The 7025-nt window shown below is 37.2% G+C and overlaps 1 protein-coding gene across 3 annotated transcripts in view; it reads right to left on the reverse strand.

Annotated features, from left to right (window-relative positions):
* Positions 1 to 857, reverse strand: part of LOC135581065 (protein DETOXIFICATION 45, chloroplastic-like) — a 46468-nt gene extending 45611 nt beyond the window's left edge. For 2 of the 3 annotated variants that reach the window (XM_065161265.1, XM_065161262.1), the window contains exons 1-2: positions 746 to 857; positions 479 to 575 (exon numbers count right to left, since the gene is read on the reverse strand). The gene's annotated coding sequence lies outside the window, so the exon portion shown is untranslated. The remainder of the gene's footprint in view (positions 1 to 478; positions 576 to 745) is intronic. The other variant, XM_065161263.1, reaches the window with a different exon arrangement.
* Between the last annotated feature and the right edge of the window lie 6168 nt (positions 858 to 7025).

Consider the following 7025-nt stretch of genomic DNA (forward strand, 5'->3'; position numbering starts at 1 on the left):
CAACCAACAGAAACAGTAAGACAATGCCAAAATTGGAGCCCGAAACAACAGATCCTACAGAAAACCATGATTCTTGAAGCATCAAACGAGACCTTATCCTTGAATTATTCTCTTCTTGTTACAAACATCAAACAAGACCCTATCCTTCAAGCAAATATGACAACAATTCCTCAAGCATACTCTTCTCAAGAACGGCGGCACAAAAAAGAATCAAGACACTAGCAAATTCTCGTATAGGAACAAAGAAAACGACATGAACCGAGACTAAAACCTCATTCAACGAGGAAACCATCAACAAGACATGATGTGCATATGGATTACATAAGGCAAACTCACGACTCTGCAAGAACACAACAAATTCACCGCCAAGGAAACGAAAAGAGAGAGGTATAGAGAGAGGGGGAGAGAGAGAGAGAGAGCATCCTACACATAATCATGGACATCATCAAGCGAAACCTTATCTTGGGCGAGGTCATACCTCTCTTCTTACGAGAACGGCATAGAGAAAGATGGCAATTCCTGACATGCCAAGAATCACAGCTGAAAACAGAATCAATACAGTCCAGATTCCTTCTCTGCAAACGCAAAAGGAGACGAACAAAAAAGCAAAACCCCATTAAAAAAGAACACGGCACACAAACAGAATCAAGAATCTCAAACCCATCAGTCTCCAAGAACGCAAACGAGGGATTCCACGGCCAAGACCCAGCGCACAGGCTCAAGAAAGCAAGGATCGGAGCCTTACCCTAATATTCGGCCTGGTTCGCCACCTCTTCCCGCCGGAGAACAGAAGTGGAACACGAGGCAAGAAGCAGCGAAGACAACACAGCGGTGGCTTATTTCTTGGGAAAGGGAATGATAGTTATGGGATTTTTTGTGTTTTTACACATTAGTCCCTCGTATTAACTAATATATTTTATAATACGTCTCCGTTATGTAATCCTCTAACTAAATTTTCACCCAGACATAACCTCTGTGATGCCTTTGGTCGGCTTGCATTAAGTAAACGATTTAAAATTAGTTTGCATTAAATAAGGAAAACTAATACATTCGAGACGATTACAACTTTTGCATCACATGAATTCTACCCACGTCTCTTTCGAATTTAAGCAAGATCATCCAATTATTGATTAATCGATGATTCATTCAGTTCGATTTATTGATTAATCGATGTATAATTTTAAATTTTTTTAAAAAAAAATTAAATAAAATATTTTAATTCAATTAAATCAAATCATGATGGACGACGAAATTAAACTCATACCATTTATAAAATTAGGCATTTATATCAGTTTGATTAATTTGTTTGAATCAGTTAAAGGCTTAGGACATGATATCTCTTAAACTAAATTTATTTCTAGTTGATTCGAATCGATTAATCAAATCAAATAAGGATACTCTAATCAGAATCGTTTATAATTTTTAAAATTAAATCATTAGTGAATTGATTTGATATAGATTCGATTCGATTTTTTAATTTATAATTTATCCCTCTAAATTTCTAAATTGTGGAGCCCTCTCAAAATGGCACTCCGATTTCTTAAGCAAAAAGAGCTACAATCTTTATGAATTGCCATAGGCAGATTTAGTTGTTACTCGTTGCACAAACTTTTGGTTCGTTCTATTTTCTACCCAATAGATGTGAGATGATATGATCATGGTTAATGGTTAACCGGGACTTAACACGTGGACTACGTGACCTTAATTTCGGATACGACAAAAAATCTATTAGAGTGTCATATTAGTATAATAGAGTTATATTATGATAGTCACATAAATAGTGATATAGAAAGTAATTTTCTCTTGTATGTTTGCTTTCAGTATTGACTAAGCGAACACTTTTAGGTCTTAAAAGATAATATTAGGGACATAAAATATAAATATTTTTTCTTTTTCTTTTTCGCCTTCATTGTATAATGATATATCTCTTTCGAAAATGATAATATTTGAAAAATAGGTTACGTCAATTTTTAGAAAGCTGAATTGATAATCAAATTTCATCTTATCACATGTGTCGTAATATTTAAGAAAGACGTGAGTTCCGTCGGAACTCGATTCACTATTTATTTGGATACTCAAATTTGAATACAAATACGATTGTTACTTTCCATACGTTACAAACTATATCAAAAGATATCTTAACTAATTTAAATACTTTTTGATAAATGTGGACTCATTCATGTTGTCGTTTAATAATACAAATGAAAACGAGTTGGGTATCTATGAATTACCTCCACCCTAAATTTGATTAACTATATGGATAAGCATGCTATTTAAAAGTAAATTTTCTTTTATATGGATTCAAATTTAAGATATATCAAATATATTTTGACCTATAAACCAAGCATGAACATATTAATCACTTGCATGTATCAATTGAATATATGTTTAGTGCACGAAGGATAGATGTACGATGTTAAGTTTTTCTTTCTTTTTTTGATCTGAGTCATATGTTTATTCGAAGTTAATGAAGGTTCTTCTTTCGATCTGTGTCTCGAAGTAATTTAAGTTGATATCATCTTTATCAAACTATGATTGCATCGAAATTCGTAGAACTATAATGTTAGTAAAAATTCAAATGATTCAACTTATATTTTTAACAGAGTGATACGTGTCTCGCAATATATTTGATGTGTTCTTTTATAGTAAATTATAAATACTGTTACCTTCGCAATAGATATTGCTTATGGAGAACATAGTATATCTCTTGTAGACTTAGCTGCAATTGTGGTACATTGAATTGAGATATCAACTATGCGATGCTAAGATATGTCTATCCTTGTACCAGTTGGCATTTTTATTTTGGCATATTTCATTCTCGAACTCTGTTGGGCGTGCAATGTTAGATTATTTTAATACTCACACATGATTCTTCTTTTCTATCACTCATAATTTTAATATGAGTCCCTCAATAGAATTGTCGCGGTTGAGAAACGAACCCTCGATGGCTGGAGCGGCCGACGCTGACTGCTACATCAGGGCGATTGTACACCTCCAAATCAGGAGGACGAACACGAGCACGTAGATGTTTCCGCCCGATGCAACGAGTCCTTCTGCTTCCCAATCGGGGGCGGGCAAAAATAGCATTGCGGTGGCCGTTTCATGATCCGCGATCTGCAAGCTTGTCTCTCTTTGTCCGTCGTTAATTCTTCGATGCCTTCGTCAGCGACAGGGAGAAATCGTAGGTGATGATTCTTTTATTTGGTCCTGGGAGCTCGAACTCCCCCTGCAGAAAATGGTGCCGGGGAACACAAGCAGAACCCTCAGCTCATACAGGTAGCAGTTCTCTACGAACTGATACGAGCTAGCCTCGTAGGTATGTGCCTTATCTGTCTCTCCGCTTCGTGCACGTGATATTTGGTGCATTGAATTCTTTAATGGCATGGAGCAATGCCTCAGATGAAATGATACTAATAGTCAAACTAACCTTGTCAGGTGATCTTCTACCATAAATTTGAAGGAGTCCAATTTTCTACCATAAATTTGTACAATCTACATACAGAAGAAGTATATATTTCTAGCAATATTTTCGTCAGGGAGATAACGCTTATTCAATGCATAAGAAGGAGAAAATATAAACTAGGATAACATGATGGAAGTTCTGTGGTGAATATGGAGAAAAATGGGAAAAAAAAAAACTAGGTATGTCATTCTTTAATTGTTAGATATATATCTCTGCCAACAATTAATTGCACTACTTAGTACTACAAAATCTGCTATGAATTTTTTCAATTGAGTTACTATATTTAACTTTGCTAAATAAGCTGAAATACTACCAGATACAGAATGGGAATTAAGGAATATCGTCTAGATAGTAACTCCAATATAGAGCAAAGCAACCTTACAACAATAACGAAACTATCTTTGGCTTTGCTTTGGGCACATTAGGAAGTTGTCAACGAGAGAATCATAAGGATGTGGATCTGGGTCAGAATCAATTACTGGTTTTGAAGTGAGGTTGAGAGTATCCGTTTTCATCGATGAATTTATGTTTGAATGCGAATATCCACTTGCCTTTCCCAAGCTCCTATGTTGACTTATTCTATATTCTTCCTACTACATTGGTGTAATTAGGGGTATGGTCTCTCGTAAGATCTCTGCTTACCGCTACGTGGGATAGAGGAGCTACTCTACTTTATTATGGGAGCTTAGCTTGGCCCTCTTTCTTTAGAAACTCACTCCTAAGTTAGGATACTCACTAGCATTGCAGACTGGCTATCCATGCAATACAGACAGCTATTCTAGACCGGAGGGATGAAATAGGTAATAGCACAGAAGAGCCGTAAGACTCTCTTCTTTCTGGAGTAAACCCTATCCTCAATGCCTCTTCCCTTCCGTTACTGCCTTTGCTATTTATTCATTACCCATTATTTATGAATTCCAAATCTTTGCTATTTATTCATTACCTATTATTTAGATACTCTGTTATATATTAAGTACTCTTTGATACTCTATTATATATTAAGTACTGTGTAGTGGGCAATAGCTCTCGGGAGCCTTATCCCCGGAATACATGACTAGCTTCTTGACTTCTCGTGGAGAAGATAAGATGATCGGCATCTTAGATAACAAAGGGTACCTAACACTTGATTCCTGACTCTAAAGAATAAGCCTTATCATAAGCAACCATCAGATAACGAAGGGTACCTAACTCCCTTCCGGACTCTAAAGAATAAGCCCTATCGTAAGCAAGCCAAACCGATAGCTCCCTCAGCTCGGAAGTTCAGAAGATGGGAATAGATAGATGTTCTGCATGCTCTTGCTGTCGGCCTTGGCAATCTTCCTTTCCTCTCTGGATTCCGGCCTTTCCATCATTGAGATCGATTCAAATTGACTTGACTTGATTTGAAGCAATCAATAAAGGTATTTCAATCTCCATTACTTTGGAAAAGCAAATGAAAAAGAACCCCAAAAAGAATGAATTCCTCCAATCTTCCCTAAAAATTCACATGTAGACTCTACATGTGAATTTCACGCCTTCTAAGAAGTAACAAGTTCTTGTTCTAATGCCATGATATTGATAACACACATAGAGTTAATGGTATTGAATAACTAATAGTTTGAGCAGCGGCTTGTAGAGACCACCTTCCTTATAAAGAAATAAATAAAGAACATATCTCTCTTATCTTGAAATAAAGAACATATCTCTCTTATCTTATATATACGTATATATATATATATATATATATATATATATATATATATATATATATATATATATATATATGTGTGTGTTTCAATCCATATCCTGACATAAGAAGCCCAATAGGAGCAAGCAATACTGGAAAGGGCGATCCATAAGGAAAGACGTATATGGAGATCGGCTGAAACGCCCAAAAGGCATTACAAAAAGCACTTAGTAGAATGGATGTGACCACTATAGACAATACCAAACAAATGAACATTTCTTCTAAACGGGAGAAGGTCCTCTTTCAAAGTGTCTTCCATCTGCTAGAGCTTGAAGAATTCCCAAGGTTGGGCCAATACGTTGTTGTATCGCAGCAGATATTTCTCTTTCTAACCATACAATGAAAAGTACTTCCTCCTATTGTCATTCCGGGGTACAAAGATCTATAGGAGTCCATATACTAATATCTAACTAAGGATTCCGATGTCTTAAAAGAAATGATAGTTTGTACTTCTAAAGTAGAATCTTATTAGGCATTTTTTTCGGATCTATTATGCTTCACTTTAAATGATCATAGGGTCTGCTCCTCTAGGAAAGCCTTCTAGAGCTTGTGGAATAAGAGCATCAATATGGATTTCTTTATTTCACCGATATTCGTACCAAATAATGAGCTAAGGAATCTCCTTCCTTTTGCCATTGTACTTTCCCAATCAAATTCATCGTCACACTCAACATTCTAAATTTGACGAAGATCCCATTGTTTGTATTCCAGAAGCTCGTAACATCAGTCCAAAGAAACCCCAATTTGCTTCCTCTCCACCCCACTCCTTCGCTTCGACTCGCTCAAAAACAACGGATTTAGCATAATAAGTTATATTCCACAATTACTGCTAAAGAATAAGAGCCAATAAACATTTCTCTATCCAGCCATAAGGTAGATCGACAACAACTCCTCCGATGCGCGGGGGAAGCATTGGTAGGAAAGGGAGCCCTTCTGGTGGAAGAGAAAGTCTGCTCTTTTCTCTTAGAAAGAAGAATTTAAGCCCTTAGTCACTTCTGCAATGCCCACTTCCAACCGATGGGGCGGCTTCCGACAACACAAAGAGGTCTTTTCAAGGACATCATTTCAGAGAATCGACTTTGCCTGTCTTTCTGGAGAATAGGCTCTCTCCTTCCTCTGAATAGGCTCTGTGGGTGGGGAGCTGGGGAAGGCGCAATAAGAGGTAAGCAGTCTACGAAGCAAAGCCCCTTGCATTATAGAAATAGTTATGAACTGACTGCATTCCCTTAGTCTCCCGCCAAGCTAGCTAATCTAATAGTTTCTAGTTCCATTCCATCTTCTGAACTTTAACCAACACTTAATTAAGAACGAAGGCCACCATCCTTCTGATTCTTGATTGATTTCTTTCTCGAGTGGATTTCGGGGTGCTAAGGCCCTGGAAAGGGGAGAGTAGCTGAGTGGTCAAAAGCAACAGCCTGTAAATCTGTTGAAGGTTTTCTACGTAGGTTCAAATCTTGCCTCTCCCACTTATTGTTGTTATAGACTTAAGAGAAGATCAAGTAGGCATCGGCGTAGGCCGAGTGAAGCTCTTTCTCTTTCGTAAGAGAGACTGATGGCAATTGTATCGTATGCTAGTTAGAGAGGTTAGATATTCCCATTATCAGCTATATCTAATCCCAATGAGAATAGAAGTGCCGACGTAGGCTTTACGTCTGTCGGGCACCCGCCATAATGCCTCCTTGGTTCGGGACAAAGCCAAGCAAGACCCTTACCCCGCAGGAAGGTGCCTTACTTTTCAATTGCAAACTCCTCGAAGCTTCTTAGCCCTCGGAAGCAATGCTCTGTTTTTCATAGATTTTATACTCTATCTTAATGCTATATTCTCTAAGTAATGCA

Source organism: Musa acuminata, chromosome BXJ3-7 (genome assembly GCF_036884655.1).
Source record: "Musa acuminata AAA Group cultivar baxijiao chromosome BXJ3-7, Cavendish_Baxijiao_AAA, whole genome shotgun sequence".
In the NCBI taxonomy this organism is placed as follows: Eukaryota; Viridiplantae; Streptophyta; class Magnoliopsida; order Zingiberales; family Musaceae; genus Musa; species Musa acuminata.